The 21,084-nt window shown below is 32.3% G+C and overlaps 1 protein-coding gene and 1 non-coding gene across 2 annotated transcripts in view; one reads left to right on the forward strand and one right to left on the reverse strand.

Annotated features, from left to right (window-relative positions):
- The window catches only part of LOC145249742 (chondroitin sulfate synthase 1-like), a 502,518-nt gene that overhangs the window by 140,872 nt on the left and 340,562 nt on the right, over window positions 1-21,084 (forward strand). The gene's annotated exons all lie outside the window — the stretch shown is intronic.
- On the reverse strand, window positions 15,573-15,645 carry Trnar-acg (transfer RNA arginine (anticodon ACG)). The gene has a single exon. It is a non-coding gene; the product is annotated as a tRNA-Arg (tRNA).

Raw genomic sequence — 21,084 nt, forward strand, 5'->3', positions numbered from 1 at the left:
AAACTGAAGTTTTTAATTTCCGAACTTATTTAAAAAAATTAAAAATGAACGAAAAGCTAATGATTAAAAATTCTTTTTTCTGTAAAAAATAAATCTTCTATAATAAATCTCATGTGTATGTTTGTATGCCCCCCAGAAACTCTCGGCAGAGGCGACGGATTTTCACAAGATCGATATTGTTTTGAAGTTCTACCCTTCAGACGACAAATATCGAAAAATTGGCTAAAAACATCAATTCCCCAACCCTCAACTGGGTACTTTTCTACACCGATATTTTCGAAATCCCCCTCTTTTCGATTGACTAGCCTTAATTTAATCATTCGTCACTTCCGGTTTGGTGATGGGTGCAATAGTAAAGACGTCACGTTTTTTTTTATTTTATTTTATTTTTTTTTCAACATTCTTTTCCTCCTGTGCGGTACGGGTGTGAGACTGCCTACTAACATTTTTTTTTTCCTCAACACACACCTCCAAACACTCGGGCAACGCCGGGCACCCATGCTAGTTAAATATAAATGATATAGAAATAAAATATAATAAGCTTTATAAAATAAATAACCAAGATACAGATAGCTCTACACAAATGGGCGGGACAAATGTTAATATGAAATAATTGATAACTGTTCAAAGTTAAATAAACTTTATTAGATCTCTGTCACTTTAAGCATACCATTGTCTAAAGAGTTTTCCTTTTACATTATTGATTGGAGGATCTGATAAAGTTTATTTAACTTTGATTTTTCATCCATTTTATAATTTATATATATATATATATATATATATATATATATATATATATAATGATTAGTTCTTTTTTGGAAAAAGAAATCCAGCAGAGTGCTCAATTAAAAGATATCCGAAAAAATAAGAGCGTATTTGTATTTTGTGTACAGAAAGTTGTTAGATGAGATAGGTCATTGGTACCGTCAGTTTCAAGCCCGATAATTAGGACCGTTTTAGATATGTATATCAAGCTCTCTTCAGCCAATATTCATCTAAGCTGAAGAGAGCATGATATAGATATCTAAAACGGTCCTAATTATCGGGCTTGAAACTGACGGTACCAATGACTTCTCATCTAACAACTTTCTGTACACAAATATATATATATATATATATATATATATATATATATATATATATATATATATATATAAATATTAATTAATAATTACTACGTGCATAAAAGTAAGTACGTCCTAAAATGTAGGCGAAGAAAAATGTAAACTAAGGGCAAATAACTCCTTTCTTATTAAAAAAAAAAAAAAAAAAAAAAACGCTCAGGGAGCGGAAAAAAAAGATTAATCGCTAATTAAAAAAAATAATAATTCAACAACCTTATATAAATTTTGAGACTGTTTAATTTTGTCAATTATTTCCCCCAAAGTTAGAAACTGCATAAGATTTTGAAATGCTTAAACATCTGAAAAGAAAAAAAAAAAAAATTGCATGAAACCTAAATGTCTCCTTGTAGCTCAATGTAATAAATCAAATGACAATCTGTTTGTTTGGTCTCGTAACCGACAGATTCTAAGCAACCATGCTTATAAGCCATTACCCATATTTGGAATTGAACTGTGAAGAAAAAAGTGTTCACAGAATAAAGCCTTTTTCCAATTTGTCAACGTTCCAGTCTTTTAGTCTGATTGTGCCAAATTTTCACAATTGTGTGATTAGATGTTTGTTTCCAAGTGATTAAATATTAAATTCACATGAGTTTGGTGTGGCTCGACAAACGAAAGGGGTGTGGTCTGTCTTACCCTTGTAGTTATGGAGGTGGGAGGGCAGCTCATTACGTCCTACCATTCCTTAGCAGGCTTGGAATTTCAAGAAACCTAATTCCCAAATTTACGGTTTTAATGTTCGACGTCAATGAAATGCTGCCACTTTTTTAGCTGGTGCCTTTGAAAGCGAATTGATCTGACGTCTCTGAATGGCGAATAAGGAAAAGTGTCAGCATATATTCTCGTATGAGATATATAATCTTTAGAAAATTTAGATGAGAAATCATCGGTACCGTTGGTTTCAAACCTGATGATAGGGAACTGTTTTCGCTCCCCATAAGCCTTTTTTCAGCCGATACTCATCTGTTTATAACCGGCTATAAATAGATGAGTATCGGCTGAAGAGAGCTTGGTATGGGGAGCTAAATCGTTTCCCCATTATCAGGTTTAAAACCGATGATACCAATGACTTATCTCATTTAAATTTTCTGAAAATATAAATAATATATTCTTACTTTTGGGATTTTTTTTCCTTATAATAGAGCACTCTGCTGGAATCCTTTTTTTTTTTTCAAAATAAAACCAATATATTAGATGTATATGGCGTTGCCAATATTAAACGTTACGTTAAATTCCTTTAAAAAAAAAAAAAAAAAAAAAAAAAAAAAATGAAGAAAAACATGTATGCAAATATTTTTTTTTTCTAAAGTTTACCTCATGTAAAAAAAAAAAATACCCAAGCTGAGATCGAAACCAAAACCTAAAGACGGCGAGTCAAGCACAATAACCATTACACCAGCTTGACACAAGTAATCTGTAATGTGAACTATTCACATATGCCCATTTGCGAAACGGTTAGCAAACAGATTAAAATATGACTTCCATGTGCCAATTTTTCAATTTTGATTTCTTAACAGCCTTTTCTCCGGATGAAAATGGATATAAGTTTTCCACATGTCTGAATATCCTGTATACAAAATTTCAAGTCTGTGGATCAAAAAATCGTTGAGGTTCAGAAATGTCCTCACACACATTTTCACTTTTCTAGATCTCGATATACATGAATATATATATATATATATATATATATATATATATATGTGTATATGTATATATAATGCGAGTATATCCTCCTTCAAAATTGACAGAAAACTTACGCTTTGTTTATTCATACTAATCCATACAGTTGAGTTTTCTATCGTTCTAATAAATATTAAAAGCTTACTTTTTCTATGTTGCTGAAGTTTTGGATTTGGTTATTTGGATTCTTCGAATTACTAGTCTCACCTTGAGTGGAATTTTTATAGTTTCGGTCGATGTAACCTCCGACCTTCTTTGCAAGGACTTGTGGCACAGTGATTAGGCTACTTGGAAAAATCAATTGTAAAAGTGACCTTCTCCTGAAGGTTGAAGGTTCAATTCTCAGTGGGCGACTGAAAAATACAATTGCGAATTATTTAGAATCTCTATCCAGTCATGGCTGATGGAACAAGAGCATGCTACCCCCCGTGAAGTAAATAAAGTGTTCCGTTAGAAATTCCGTCTGATTTCCCAAGTTCGACAGAAACATTCAAGACTTCAATAAGATGCACCTGAAAAAGGTCGGCAGTTACATTGACTAAAATTTGAAAATGAGAATAAAGATGAATTAGTCCAAAGAATCTATATTATACGAATATGATATACTTTTTCTATTAAAAAATTATTAAAACGAACTCTAATATACTCGGTCATGGATATGCGAGCGACTACATAAAAGTTAACTAATTTGCATATTCCTTTGGAAAATGGTTGCATATTTTAGCCTTGGAAGATAAGCTGCATATCCTATGATAGAAATTTTCCTGATATGAATCAACTCAGAATATATTGATATACAGGCGTCCAAGTTTTATTTATTTTTCTTAAACTTCCCGTCGTTGAGCGTTGAACTTGCATCAAATGCCCTTTTCCTCTTGAAACATCTGCAGGAAATTATAACTTCTGACATCTTATTTTGAAAAGACTTTTTTTTTCAAATTTATTTTCATTTCAAAATTATTTAATTCTTTATGGACTCTTGTTTCTACGAACAACCAAAAAAAAAAAAAAAAAAAAAAAAAAAAAAAAAAAAAACCCTCCCCCCTAAAGATAAAAAAAATAAAACGCACTCCCAAATAGGCCCACCTAATATACGGTGATGCTGAGCTAGCATTGATGTCGATTAGTCACAGCATCAATTCTATACTTTTTTTTTCTGTTGAACAAGATTTCTTTCAGGTTTTATTTTCTTTTGTCAACCAGAAAGTCGGATATTTAGTCTTTGATTGAAGTTCATAATCAGCAAATGTCAGGGAGGGGCTGCACGATATGATGCAGGAGTGGTTGATGTGGTCCTTCCTCAAAAACTCTTTGTCAACTCTTCCATTTATGTAACATTTCTTTGATTTGGTCACTCTTTTAATCTCATTGTGTTGAATACCGTTTCTCTGTGGAGGATGAAAAAAAAAAAAAACGCACAGGGTGATTCCAAATTAAATGCCACCCCCTCAGGAAATAATTAATTTAGGGTGGAACGCTAAAATTATTGCTATAAAGAAAATATTACAGCTTTATTTTTTTTTTTTTTTTATGCGTTTTAAAATAATTTCAGGTAACATGTAATAGAACTGATATTTATTCAATATAGCCATCTTCAGACTCTATCACCGCCTTGATACGGGGGCTCATAACTGGGAGCATGCCTTTTCCACAAGTGCCAGCGGGAGCTTGACGAATACTTGGCAGATGGCAGCGATCAGGTTGACTTCGGTGTTGAGGGCGATCATGTTGGTGATGGTCTCCATGTATAATTAAACGAAGTAGTCCAGAAGGATCAAGTTGGTGGGCGGGGGGACCAGTTAGAGAAGGGTGCAGTGTCGTAACACCTACTGAAGCCAAGCCTGGGTCTCTTTGGACACTTGTGGGCTGGCGATGAGTCCTGCCACATTTAAGGTCTGCCAGCGACCACCTGATTTCACCAGGGGATCGCCACACTCTTCGGCATATGCAGGTACACTTTGGTGTTGACTTTTATGCCAACTTCGAAGATCTGAGATGCATGATGTGGCCCTCACTTGAGACCACACTAAAGACCATACACTGGCCTGAAACTTTCTTTAACTGGACCCTCAAGCGTTGAACCATTTGCATTTTGAGTGCTGGCAATGGTCCTGTTGCCATAACTTCGATTGGTAGAGAGCATAAATTGTACAGCAGCGCATCTCTGATCTCGCTCATTGAACATTGTGTCACTTTCAAGCATGATAGAAAGCTCCTATCGCTCTTGGGATTTGTACACAACTGGCCAACTAGTAGATGGTCTACAATCAAAGAAAACCGGTTTCAAGTGGAAATGGTATTATGTTGTCTTTTCAAGGGTGAGTATTTTATCATTCCACCCTGTAAAATTCAATTCCGGCTGCATCCAACAATATTTTATACTAATACTTTACTCTTGGCCTGACTTGTCCATTAAGCTTAATGTCCTGGGTATGACCTTAAGACATCCAGTGATGACGCCACAATTGGACTGTGGGGAAATTGGAGTTGTTTCTTAGCCATTTCTCTCGGGTCCACTTTGGATTGGAGTGTTAATACCTGTCAGGAAATCTTGTGCTTCTAGATCAGGCTCTCTAAAAAATATTGGTTACCTTTCTTTTCCCTTTGCAAAACTCAATCATGTTCTGCAAAGTCAAAAACAATTTTCTTTCTACAAAACAGCCAAACCAAACTCCATGAATAAATATTTAAAGATATAAAGAACTTAAAACAAAGCCTTTTCCAAAATGACTGGATTCAGCATTAAATAACCCGTGAAATGGATGATCTGCTGTTAAATACCAAATGTCGAACAGTTCAGGACAGTTTTATGATGTGCATGACTCTAAAACAGTAAAATAAAATTTTGTAAAAAAAATATGAAAATTCAGAATCGTGTAAATCAGTTTTTGCTTTTTTTTTTTTTTTTTTTTTTGTATACTTTTGACTTTTTCTTTTTAGATAGTAAATTTTTAATCGTGTATGTGTGTATATGACTGTCAGTGCCTGCTAATTTTTGGGCTAGAGACTTGAAACCTGAAAAATGGGAATTTGGAACAAAATTGATGCGGTTTTTAGCTGGTAAAATTAGCTGCTAAGGGGTTATAATTAATTAAAAATAATTGAACTTGGCAGGCAAAACTTGGTAAATGTACTTGAAGGGCTCTTCTATGCATGCACAAATATACGTTTATGGGTTAAACAACGTTGTTTAACTGTTTATATGCGTATGGATGTGGCTCAGAGGCTAATAAGACTGGAGAGCTACGTTTTGGATTAGATTCTGATAGTATCAAATCATTTTTTACTTTTGAAATCGTGATATATTAGGTACAATGTAGTAATCGTTAGAGAATGAACTCTAAAATGATGAATATAAAATCTGCATGACTTAAAATAACATTTTATGACTGTGTAATGCCAGGCAGCCTGCTAGTAAAATTTTTTAAAAGTAAATTAAAGAAGTAAAAAAAACAAAAAAAAAAAAACTTTTTTTTTAATAAAAATGTTTGCATTTTCATGTAGTTTCAAAGGCATTTGTCTTAAATGTTTTTGACTCCTAATGTGACACCAATGATTTCGACGATCGTTTTTATAACCACAAATTATAAGCAACCAATGAAAAGCTTCTAAAGTTACTATAAAAATTGTCGAATTTTGGATTCAATCAGTTCGCCGTTGTCTACGTCATGAATCTGCATTTGATTCTTCGCCGCGATCTTTGTTACTGACAGTTACTTAACACTCAGTATCGGAACTGCACTGCTTCTTCACCGCCATCTTTGTTCAGTATAATGTCTCACCACTTAACAGTCCCCCACCCTTTTTTTCTTTTTTTTTTTTTTTTTTTTTTTGCCGTTTCTAAAAGATACTTAGAACTTTTGCCAATTTTATCATAATACTTATATAACTCAAACATATATATATATATATATATATATATATATATATATATATATATATATATATATAAACTCCTATAAATGTTTATATTTGTGTTTCTGTGTATGTATTAATATTAAAGTCTTTCTATTTAAAAAGAAAATCCAACTTTTTATATGGGGCATGGAATTGCATTCATCTGCAAAAGATCTAGTTAATTTGCATCTTTTAAACATTCATTTTAATTAATTCCTATTAGTTTTTTCGGTTTTCTTATGGGATGATCATCTTTAGTAAACTGTTACGTGTAATTATATTCATGCAGATATTCTACATGATTTATACTTGCGTAATATTTGCGTGAAGAGCTTATAACAAGCACAAACTTTCTATATATATTCATGTATGCACATATGTTTTAAAAAATTTGCCTACCAAACTGTCAGTTTTTGGTTTACAGACATGAAACTTAATATGTAGGATATTCGAACCCATGCAAAACTTTATTTGGGTTTTAGCCAAGAAAAATCGCTACAGAAGTGTGAAAAAAAAATGGAATTTGCCAGGTGATGGTCGAATGACATTATGAATATGCATGCGTAACATAATAGCTATTGGTTCATATTTTAATTTTTAGCCTTGCAAGTAAACATGTCTTCATAGCTTAGGCATTAACGTGGAAGGAAAAGGTAAATCATAAGCTAAACGTTTTGGTTTCGATTCTCAGTGGTGGCGCACGAGTCATTTATTAACTTTTTAAATCATTACTATATACCGTTTGCAATATAATAATAAATACGAAATCTGCATTAATCAAAATATATTTAAGTGTATTTTACGACCGGGGAATGCCGGGCGGCCTGCTAGTGTGTGTGTATATGTATATATGGAAGTCGCTCAAGAAGCATGAAGCCACTTGATGTATAGAGCATGAAAAACTGAATATTAATAAGACAAATGTCTGGCCCTGGTTTTTAAGCTATAGACAAGAAAACAGTTGAATTCATAAGTAATTACAAAGTCAGTTCTTGAGAAAAACTTTAAAATAGAAAGATATGACGAGGTATTTCAACAGCAAATTGATGAAGACCAGGAGACTGAGTCAAAAGAAGCAGGGAATAATTTGAACAATTCCGAAGAACAAGTCATAAAATGCTTACATTGCTAGTCTCAGTTTCTTTTGTAACGTTTGTGATGAAGAAGAAAAGGTGGAGTCAACGAAATAACACTATATGCTTCTGCACGTTGTTAAGAATCCTCAAGTGAGACACTCAAAATCTCAAATATAACCATGCTGCGTACATGGTGTGATGGTGTATTCCTAGAGCTAGAGAATAGCCTCAGGTGTGAGAAAATGGTTTGAGCGATAAAGAGACCCAACTTCACGATAAACGCAGAAAGAGCAATGGATTTAATATGCCGAATGGAATTGTATTTAGAAGTGTCAACTTATGATGGATAAGGAAGCGAGGGGAGGTTACAAGATTAAAAAAAAAATAAAATAAAAAATAAATAAATAAAAAATAAAAAAAAAATTAAAAAAAAAAAAAAAACCCTGGTGTATTTATCACCATTTTCCAGAAAAAGCTCAAGATAACTGACTTAAAAAATAAATACAAAGTGCTCCCCTCTCTACCACCACCACCATCATAAAAAATGCCACCCATGAGGGAATTAACACCAGTCGGCCCTTTCTGCAATACAACCATATTGTTTACATTGACCGAAACGTCAAAATGACACTCAAGATGAGATCAGCAGTCCAAAGATTCCAAATAATACGAAATATAAAATATTGAAGATTAACACAAGGCCTACAGTATTAAGTTTGAAGAATAGATTTTAAAGCAAAATAAAATTAATTTCAGACCCTTTTCAAATTCTAACGCGCATGCAATTGTAAATGAATTGCTTAGAACTGAAGTCTTACATATTTGAGGAAGGAAAAATTTTCTGAAATATCATACAATTTGGGACTTCCTTTTGACTATACTGGCGCAAGTAGAAAATATAAGAAAAAAAGTACACATTGTAATGAATAAATATGAATCTGCATAGCTCATTCCACTGTTATATCTTAATCTGCACCAATTTGTGTCGATCTTCTGCATCGTATTGCCTTCTATAAATTACCTTTTTATATACATACTAGACGATGCTTCAAGCAAACTTTAACCTCATATTTTTTATTTACGTTTATCAAAATTTAATTTCTTTACATTTGGAAACTAACGTTTAAATTAATGGAAATCAATCATATGTAAATATATATTGATGTTTTAAGTAGGGCTGTGACAACGCCATATCTTTTTATTCTTTTGACTCTCGAGTATGTATCCGACGCAGTGAGGCACGGTTAATCAACCAAGAACCACATCAGCCTATATAAAAACATAAGGTATTAAAGGATATATACTCAAGAGTCAAAACAATTAAAAGAATATGCTGTTGTCACAGCTCTACTTATAAGTCTAATGTCTCCGAAAGTCCTCAACTTTTGATAAATTGCATATCAAATACCTTTTTACAATTTATTTATTTGCAATCTGTTCCTTTTCGTTTATTTCTTCTGGACTGGTACCAAAAACCGGTGCTTATACAGATAAAAATCACATTCTAAATAAAACTCTTCCATATACTTGCGGTCCTGGATATGACTTTAAACTATATCCGATGGTGAGGCCCCAGCTTGCGGGCTTTGGGGAGTGTGGAGCCATCCCTTAATTTCCATTGCTCCCAGGTCCACTCTGATCCGGAGTGGTAGTACCTGTTAGGGTCCCAACTATGGGTTAAATAGAAACCGACTTGAAAAAAAAAAAAAAAATTCCATTAAAAACTTTTTGCTTCAAAATCACTGGATTTGGCATTAAATGACCTGAAAAGGGTTGATATGCCGTAAAACAAAAACAACCAACTAATCCATATACTTGCGTGTCAAAAAAAAAAAAAAAAAAAAAAAAAAACGTATTCTCAACAAAATATTATCGAAAATCAAGAAACAGTTCAATTCAAAGTAAAAAAAAAAAACAATTTTTTTATTTGGCTGATTAGTTGTTTTTGTTTTACGGCATATCAACTCTTTTCAGGTTATTTAATGCCGAATCCAAATATTGTGAAGAAAATTTTTTTAATAGAATATTTGTTTTCAAGTCAGTTTCTATTTAACCCATAGTTGGGACCATAACAGGTACTACCTCTCCGGGTTAGAGTGGACCTGGGAGCAATGGCAATTAAAGGGTGGCTCCACACTCCCCAAACAAAGGCCGCAAGCTGGGGCCTCACCACTGGATATAGTTTAAGGTCATATCCAGGAGCTTTTTTTTTTTTTTTTTTTTTTTTTAATTCTATTGCAGAATTCTAGAGAGTTCTGTAAAACAGGAGATAAACCAGTTTGTCATTTCGTCAAATGTTTCTCTGTCCCATCTTAGAGGATTTCTCCGTTTAATGAAAATTTTACTCTTTTTTTTTTTTTTTTTTTTGTGCGGATACTTATTTTTATTGGGATTTTCCCCCTCTTTTCGTTCGTCTATAACTACAATGAAACTTGCATTAACTTTTAAAAACTTGTTTTCACGTATATAAACTTGATGAAAATATGTATCGCGATTTGTTGACATAATTTAACATGTTGATGTTGTTTAGAAATGTAACTAAAGTGATATCACTAAATCTTACCCTGGACAAAAATAAAAAAATAAATAAATGACAAACAGGCGACAATTCAGCTTGCTGGATGAATACAAATGTTTATGTTCCTTTTCGTTTCTCATGACAACCAGATGCTGATAGCGACAATATGTGAAATTGCCGTTTTAAGTGAAAGTTAAGCAGTAGTAAGAGAACTACATGTACTGGAAGTCAAATGGGAAGAAGTCCAAAGTGACAAGTAGCTAAACAGATCTTTCTCTTTCGCAGATGAGCGGATTGTTCTCATTCTTTACCCACTTCACTCAGGAATGACGAGAAGCTGAAGTGTAACGCTGCATTACTGTGAGAGAATAATAAAAAAGAACAATGAACTATATATATAAACTAGTTAACTATATATATAAACTAGTTAACTATATATATATAAACTAGTTAACTATATATATATAAACTAGTTAACTATATATATATATAAACTAGTTAACTATATATATATATAAACTAGTTAACTATATATATATATAAACTAGTTAACTATATATATATATAAACTAGTTAACTATATATATATAAACTAGTTAACTATATATATATAAACTAGTTAACTATATATATATAAACTAGTTAACTATATATATATAAACTAGTTAACTATATATATATAAACTAGTTAACTATATATATATAAACTAGTTAACTATATATATATAAACTAGTTAACTATATATATATAAACTAGTTAACTATATATATATAAACTAGTTAACTATATATATATAAACTAGTTAACTATATATATATAAACTAGTTAACGATATATATATATAAACTAGTTAACGATATATATATATAAACTAGTTAACTATATATATATATAAACTAGTTAACTATATATATATATATATAAACTAGTTAACTATATATATATATATATAAACTAGTTAACTATATATATATATATAAACTAGTTAACTATATATATATATATATATATAAACTAGTTAACTATATATATATATATATAAACTAGTTAACTATATATATATATATATAAACTAGTTAACTATATATATATATATATATAAACTAGTTAACTATATATATATATATATAAACTAGTTAACTATATATATATATATATAAACTAGTTAACTATATATATATATATATAAACTAGTTAACTATATATATATATATATAAACTAGTTAACTATATATATATATATATAAACTAGTTAACTATATATATATATATATATAAACTAGTTAACTATATATATATATATATAAACTAGTTAACTATATATATATATATATAAACTAGTTAACTATATATATATATATATAAACTAGTTAACTATATATATATATATATAAACTAGTTAACTATATATATATATATAAACTAGTTAACTATATATATATATATAAACTAGTTAACTATATATATATATATAAACTAGTTAACTATATATATATATATAAACTAGTTAACTATATATATATATATAAACTAGTTAACTATATATATATATATAAACTAGTTAACTATAAGGTTTCTGGATAAGTTCACGCAAATGCATTTATTTGTAACCCCTTATATTAGATTTGTCTGTTTGTCTATGTGTCTGTCCGTTCCACCTTTTCTCGAACTACTGGACCTATCTGGCTGAAATTTTGTATGGATGTTTGTTGCGAACTAAGTATTATAGTATGTTTGATGCAAAGTTAGGTATTAATAGATTAGTAATTAATGCAAAAATAAGTTCAAAGTTAACCATATTCAATCATCAAACACTGATTCTAAGTCAACGGGCTAAAACTTTTGCCTGTTTATAACGAGCTAAAGTCTAGTGACTACATATATTCATTTTATTTATAAGTTTCATAATATTAGGGTCACCAACTGGCAAGTGCTAACTTTAAAAATTAAGGCAAACCTGATCAGATGAGAATGCAACACGAAGTTTAGGAAAAAGGCAAGTCATTTTCTTGTCAGAAATGTGCATTTGTGAAAATTTATGCAAACTCGTATTTAGGTAGAAAAATGTTCAGTGAATGCAAGATACGATGGCTAAGGATATATAGATATGTGTGTATGCATGTGTGATTAATATACGCGTTGAGTATTAGGCAGCGTGGCACTGTTTATGAAAATAATTTTCTAAAGTATTGACCTTGAAACATTTATTTTAAAATGAATATCAACAGTAAATGACTAGCAGGGGCGCCCGGCGTTGCCTGATCGTAAAATACGATTAAATATATTTTAATTTATGCAGATTTTGTATTTATCATAGTGACAATTCTCTATTGATTATTTCATATTATATTGTATCCAATATGTTATGATTTAATTTACACACACACACACACACACACACACATCCTTAGTAAAGGTCCAAATTATAGAGAACCTAAATGCCTTAATTACATTAAATGCGTTAAAGAAGTTACTAAAGCACTAGTTTTGTCTATGGCAAATAAATATGATTAGTCTACGTTTGATGCATGGAAAAATATACTTGAATGCGTAAATAAAGGTTGAACGTATAAAAAAAAACTCTGAAATAGGCTGTTTAACACTAAAGCAAAACAAAACTTCTTAGAAATTCAGAAATACTTAAGGAACTTAAAATACTTAGATAAGTTTGTAAAAGTTCCTATCGATAAAGTGGCAAACAATATAGCTTTTATATATAAAAAATATTATATACAACGTTAATTGTTAGAAATAGGAATTATAGGTAAAGTTCCAAATACCTATAAAATCATTTAGATAGCATTATTCTGAATAGCATTATTTGTGAAAAAATAGGATTAAAGTTAGAAGAAAAAAACATCCATGTATGTATTGGATACCTAAAATGCAGAAAAATCCAGTTAGCGCTAGGTTTATTGTAGGTTCAAAGACGTGCAAGTAAAGCTATATCTAAAATATTTAAATTGTAAATCAAATAAATTTCTACCAGAAAAGAAAATTCTATAGTAATATTAATCTATTTTGGGTGGTAAATAATTCACAACCAGTAAAAGAAAATTTAGACAAAATAAGCTCCAGAATAAAAGCAAAATCTATAGCGATTTATGATTTTAGTACGCTATATACTAAAATTCCGCACGAAAAACTTATACAAGAATTAAATGATACTATGGGTTTAGCTTTTGAAGGTGGCAAAGGTAAATATATAGACTTTTCAAACTCTAAAGCTTTCTGGTGTAAAAATAAAAATAGCAAAACTAGTGTTTCTAAAGGTATTTTTAAAATACATATCAGTCATTAAAGAATGTTATTTTCAAATAGGAAACAAAATATTACTCCAAACGATAGGTATCCCAATGGGATTGGATCCTGCGCCATTTCGGGCAAGTCTGTATTTACATAGAACAAATATATATATATATATATATATATATATATATATATATATATATATGTTCTGTTATCACAGATTAAAAAAAACAAAAAAAAACGATATATCTAAAACATAATTTTCATGGGTGTAGGAGATTTATAGATGATCATATATAAACGATAATGATGAATTTGAAAAAAAAAAAAACCATTTTATACATTCAAAGGAGTTGGAATTGAATTATGAACATAGAGGAAAACAGGTTACATTTCTGGATTTAGATATAAATTGAGAATAACTCGCGTTACCTTAAAATTAAGATTTTATACCACCAGTTTCTAGCTTAGTAATAAGGATGATAAAACAAGGTGGGGATAAAACTAAAATATTTAAACAGTTAAATAAAGCATTGTTTGTTATCCTAATGCTTTTCAATTGTTTAAAATTAACCAGAATATATTAATAAAGGAAATCCAAAGCTATATTAGTAATGTATAAAATGTATTCTACAAAATATATATCTTTTTTTAAATTTGCCTTTACATAAGCAGTAGTATGTTGCTACACAGTCATGAGCATGTTTCGGTCTACTAGTATTTACTAACTAGAGACCTCATCAGGCAACAACCCTTATTTTCGAAAACGGAATTCTAAAACCTGATTTTAGAACTCCGTTTTCGAAAATAAGGGTTGTTGCCTGAAGGTCTCTAGTTAGTAAATACTAGTAGACCGAAACATGCTCATGACTGTGTAGCAGCATACTACTGTTTATGTAAAGGCAAATTTAAAATGTAACTTGCTCTACTTCTGTCGTGAGCACTCTTATATAACCCTCGTTATGTTTCACGGGTACCCTACCTTTGAAAAATAGCAACCTCAATTTTTCCTTATATATATTATATATATATTATATGTATGTTTACATTCTTATTTAAAATTAAAAATATATAAAAGTTCTTATCATAGTGGAGGGGATAAGTAGTAAAATGGATTAATCCTAATCTTATAGATAAAACACTGATAAATTAAAAATATCCATTTGGAAACATACGAATCTCACAGGTAAGGAAGGTGTTTTTTTATAACATGAATAGGTTAGCCAAATTAAGAGTAGGAAACTAGATCTAATATCTGTAACATTTTTTTTGTTCTTGTGATTAAGGGAGGTGGTATTTGATCAACACTGCTGGGGAGCCATGATTTAATAGTTTTGTTTTTAAATCCCAGAAACAGTGTTTCATGGTAAACAACTGATGATCCCTAAAATTAATATTAGTACTATAGTGAATTCGAGAGAGCAAGTTGATGCATTGATTGCAGGTGATTAAATTGCTTACTGACTAGTTTTCTAACGAATGATAAAAAAATAAAAATTGCGTGTGTGTATATATATATATATATATATGTGTGTGTATATATATATATATATATATATATATATATACACACACACACAAAATGTACACTATTTCAAATAGATTTTAATACTAAAAAATGACTTTAATGTGCTTTAATTCCTGCATGATTTCTATGTATACTATTTATTCAAAAGGAATTAACATTCAGTAGGCTAGCTCATTTGCATATTACGTTAAAGAAAAACTGTTTAACAATTAACTAGAACTTTTAAATAGGATTTAGTAATAGAATTGTTTTCATGTTTCGAAATATTATATATAGTCGATATATTTTTTAATTTACAATTAATTTTATTTTAAACTAGCGGCTACGCTGAGTCAAACACCAAATCGAGTACATTCAACATCGACTTACCATCAATGCTTACATGGTGAACTATGAGAAATTCCCATATGCACAAAACAACTGAAAAAACAAAACAAAAATGCCCTAACTAAGGGTAAGGATAATGAGTAAACGTTGGATAAAATGGTTAAAATTATTACGAATTTGCCAAGATTTGAACCTGGAATCTTCTGATCCGTAGTCAGACGCGTTATCCATTGCGCCACAAGTCCTGATCATATGCCGAAAGATGTTACCGCGACTGTATACAGACAGTATTAAATTCTGTATTTTTCAACAATTGCACGAAACGGCCCAAGCCCCTTTATTTCGGGCTTTTTTGTGTGTGACTCAGCGTTGTTCGTTACGAACCATATATAAGTCCTATCTAGGAACTTAGACCTTTCAGGGGAAAAAATAATTTTTCAATTCGGTGCATCCGTTCGAAAGTTTTATTGGCGTACACACACTCTCACACACACTCACACACTCACACACTCACACACACTCACAAACTCACACACACTCACAAACTCACACACACTCACAAACTCACACACACTCACAAACTCGCACACACTCACAAACTCGCACACACTCACAAACTCGCACACACTCACAAACTCGCACACACTCACAAACTCGCACACACTCACAAACTCGCACACACTCACAAACTCGCACACACTCACAAACTCGCACACACTCACAAACTCGCACACACTCACAAACTCGCACACACTCACAAACTCGCACACACTCACAAACTCGCACACACTCACAAACTCGCACACACTCACAAACTCGCACACACTCACAAACTCGCACACACTCACAAACTCGCACACACTCTCACACTCGCACACTCACTCTCACACTCGCACACTCACTCTCACACTCGCACACTCACTCTCACACTCGCACACACACTCTCACACTCGCACACACACTCTCACACTCGCACACACACTCTCACACTCGCACACACACTCTCACACTCGCACACACTCTCTCACACTCGCACACACTCTCTCACACTCGCACACACTCTCTCACACTCGCACACACTCTCTCACACTCGCACACACTCTCTCACACTCGCACACACTCTCTCACACTCGCACACACTCTCTCACACTCGCACACACTCTCTCACACTCGCACACACTCTCTCACACTCGCACACACTCTCTCACACTCGCACACACTCTCTCACACTCGCACACACTCTCTCACACTCGCACACACTCTCTCACACTCGCACACACTCTCTCACACTCGCACACACTCTCTCACTCACACTCTCTCACTCACACTCTCTCACTCACACTCTCTCACTCACACTCTCTCACACACACTCACTCTCTCACACACACTCACTCTCTCACACACACTCGCACTCTCTCACACACACTCGCACTCTCTCACACACACTCACACTCTCTCACACTCACACTCTCTCACACTCACACTCTCTCACACACACTCTCACACACTCTCACACACTCTCACACACACTCTCACACACTCTCACACACACTCTCACACACTCTCACACACACTCTCACACACTCTCACACACACTCTCACACACTCACATTTAGAATTTTATTAATAGTATAGATTATTAGTATAACCAAGATCAGCTGCGTTTTAAAAATGGAAGTAAGTTTTCATTTATCATGAATTATTTCTTTTTAAGTTATGAGATTTTAATTCCCTGTTCAAATTTCATGGATGAATATAGTTGTTTTATGCTTAAAAAATTCAAAATATTGTTAACGTCCAGGAAAATCGTAACAGCTAAGGGTATTTGTATCTTATAAAGTACGTGACTAAATCCTCTGCCCGACAATTTTTTTTGTTTTTGCCTGGTGATGCCGGGCATGTACAATTATTATATATAATTATAATACTAGCAGGCCACTCGGTGTTGCCCGGCCGTTAAATACGTATAAATGTTAATTAATACAGAAATTGAGACCTGCGCATGCGAGTATTGTTTCTAAACCGGTTATTTCTGAATATATATATATATATATACTTGAGCTGAGATCGAAACCAAAACCTCCAGATAGTGAGTCAAGTATGATAACCATTAGACCAGTGTGATATGATCTTTAAAGGGTATTTTCAAACATACTTATTCTTCACATAAGTAATCTGTAATGTGAACTATTCACGCATGCGCATTCGTGAAACAAACAGATCAAAATCTCATGGACAAACTTTTTCCTTTTTTCCCGATGAAAACTGATTGTTTTCCACATGTCTGAATATCCTATTTACAAAGTTTCAAGTATCTAGATTAAAAATGTGTTGAGTATATAGGTTGAGAATTGTCCTCGCACGTTCTCACTTTTATAGATATACTAGCAGGGTGACTCGACGTTGCCCGAGATTGGATGATTAACGAATATTTCACACTCCTATATTTTTATTGTCATCGAAATCGCCCAGGATGAAGCTTCACATGCCTCCGTGCAGTAACTTAGTCCAAAATATGTTATTCTATATTGCACTCTAGAGAACCTACTGTTTCTTTTATAAAATTATTTTATATAAACTTCTTTTCAGTTAACGAAAAAAAAACATTAAGAAATTTGAGCAGGGTTTGAGTCTACAGGCCACGTCATACAAAAAAAAAACAAAAAAAAACACGCTATTAACTTGCTCAGTAGAATTTTCACGGCCCGTTGTTCTATCGTTGTTGCTAAGCAACGGCATGGAAAAATTGCTTTACCGATGATGGATAAATTAAAATAACGATTTCGATTATTTGTAATTATCAGGGGGTATTCTGAGACAAACCTTAACTCAGATCACTCCCAGACTTATACACTAAAGTTCTGTAAATTTTAAAGAATATCCGTTCAGCCATTTCGGAGTCTATAAAGAACGAACTCACACACAGTTGCGCTTATATAATTATAGAGATATATATGTACAACTGAATTTTCATGTTAAAAATTGTTCAGCAATGAATCCAAATAACATTTGAAAAAAAAAAAAAAATGGTGCCTTCAAAGCAAATGTTGCTGCTTAACTTCAACAAATGAATACAGTGAATTAATTCAGTGCTCAGGTTTTATTGACGTAACCGAATGTTGACGATTGTATTATGACAAACAGTAACATCTTTGGTTCCCTTGACCTGCTGAGTTCTCGAGTCTTTGAAAATTCTAGTGAAAAGAATTTACAGTTTGAAGCAATGAACTTAACACATCTCTTTATGTCCGTAGTCTCATTAAACGTCATTCAGATATTATCCAATCGGATGAAAGTATTTAAGCTGAAAATATTAGATCCCCTTTTTATCAAGAACCTTCCTGTAAGTCCTCAGAATCAACGTTTTTTTTTTATTCTATTTTAGTCTCTTCCCACTTTGAAGAATGACGTTTTTTTTTTAGAATTTTATTTGTCGGTTCGTCACAAATCCAACTATATTTAATCATTTTATTGAGTCGTCACTTAAAATTAATACATGTGTGCTTCGGGTCGATCCTTGGACCACTATTATTCCTGATATTCATAAACGAACTACCTGATAATATTGTGTCCGAGATGGGTGTATCTGCTGATGATACAACGCGCTATAACATGCACGAGGGAAGAACGGATGTACATAAATCTAAAACAATGGCAGAATCGTTAGGAAATTACCTCCAGACCGTAGTGGAATGAGCCCGTAAATGGATAACATTTACTGCTAGTAAGACAAAGCTGCTCTCCTTTAACAATTACAAGACACCTTGCCAAACGCCTATATCCATGACAGATAACACCCTACCTGAGAATTCTGCCTTCAAGCTCCTCTGCTGAACATTCACGGGCAACATGAACTGGAACAAATATATTGAGGACATTTAGACCTGTAAGTTTGAAAAGTGCTCGCCGTTATTTAACGTTCTTCAGGTGTTGCAGTTAAAACAATTTCGGTTTCGTTTACTAAAAATCTTTTACTTAAAGAATCTTGAAAAACGTATCCGACATGTTTAACCTCAAATAACTGTTCCTAAATAATTGCAGATATTAAGAACTTTAAACAAAATGAGCGAATTTGGCATTAAATAACCTGACAAGGGTCAAGTCGTAAAACAAAACGACCAATTCGTTCCTATCAGGCGGTGTCCAAGGTCTTAATTTACAAAAAGAAACATTACCTGGATGAAATTAAAAGATGGCGTAACAAACTGAAAAATAATTGCAACTTCTCTTCCAATTTTTGGGTTTTGTAATCATGCCCATATTCCTTTTTCTTTTAAAGTTAAGTTTTTTTCCTGATGAGTTAAGGGCGGAATAAATTCAAAAATTGTTATTACATGAATGATTCTGCGCTACGACACTGGTTCTGTCAGCATCTAGAAATTTGGAATATAGGCTTTTGTCATTTGTATATGCTCTGTAGCTACATCGATCTTCATAAATTAAAGGACTGGTCTAAATAAAAGGTGAAATATAATTGAATAAGCATATTTCCCCATATATATATATATATATATATATATATATATAAAGCTAGATCCTGATGTATTGGATCTGTAGATTGTTGGAGTATTTGTTAGAGCAGAGTTGGACCTTTCTTAAATTTTAGACTGGTAATTCAAAGTAATGTAGAAGTATTTTATTTATTTCAGTAATTATGCACTTATGTTACCGTGCTGAAATAACTTTATCATTTAGAAAGCCATTCTGTACATGGAGAGGGGAGGGTGTTTTGTAATTTTTCTGTTCTTTCACCTAACAATGTGATAACAGGTATAGTAAACCCTTAACTTGAAAATAGAATTTAAAGAAAAAATAGCACGGTAACGTAAGTGCATAAGTACCTTTATTTTATTACTAATGTCACCTAGTTTATCTAAGCATGGTGCCACTCAACGGGAAGTGTTAGAGATTGTCAGTTGGATTCTGATTGCCATTCCATAGAATGAGAAACAACAGGTGGAATACATTGAAAATTACTCGAGAGTAATTGATTATCCAACAGGACTGTGCAGCAAGTATTTGTTTGCATTAGACTTGACGACCATGTTATAGTCGGTTGGGAAGCAGCTTGATGGTATTTTATTCCATAGCTAGGATGTTCTTGGAAAGACACTTTGTTCATGGAAGTTTTGTTTGGTCCAGAGATGAAGGAAAGGTCTGTGGTTGGAGCTAGGCGAGATTCTGCTGTGAACGTTTTACTGAGGGATGGGGAATCGGGGATTAGAGCTCAGTCGAACACCGATGCGGACATTACGATTTTCCTTTTCGTCTGTAGTGTGGAGTACAATTTCAAGTGATGTGGGTGAAATATAAAAATTGTCTGATACATATTTGTGGCTGATCTTTTTTTTTTCTATTTTTTATTTTATTTATTTATTCATTTTTTTTAATACTTTATTATATCCGATTGCAGCTCATAACTGGCTGCTATTATGGATTAAAAAAAAAAAAGTATTCCCGCCCGTTATGAAAATTAATCTCTTGCCACTTTGTCTGTAATTTAATGCCGTTTAAGATGTCGCCATTCAAATCTTTAAGATTCAGCTCCAGAGTTATCACAAAATTTTATCCTGAAGAGAATAACAACAAACTTTTAGTTGTCGGATAAAGAAAAACTTTATTTTTTTTAAATTTTTTATTTTCAATCCTAACCGGATGCTGATTGTTGCAATTTGTATTGATTT

The sequence above is a fragment of the Euprymna scolopes genome, chromosome 28 (genome assembly GCF_053919585.1).
Source record: "Euprymna scolopes isolate OS-2025 chromosome 28, ASM5391958v1, whole genome shotgun sequence".
NCBI lineage: Eukaryota > Metazoa > Mollusca > Cephalopoda > Sepiida > Sepiolidae > Euprymna > Euprymna scolopes.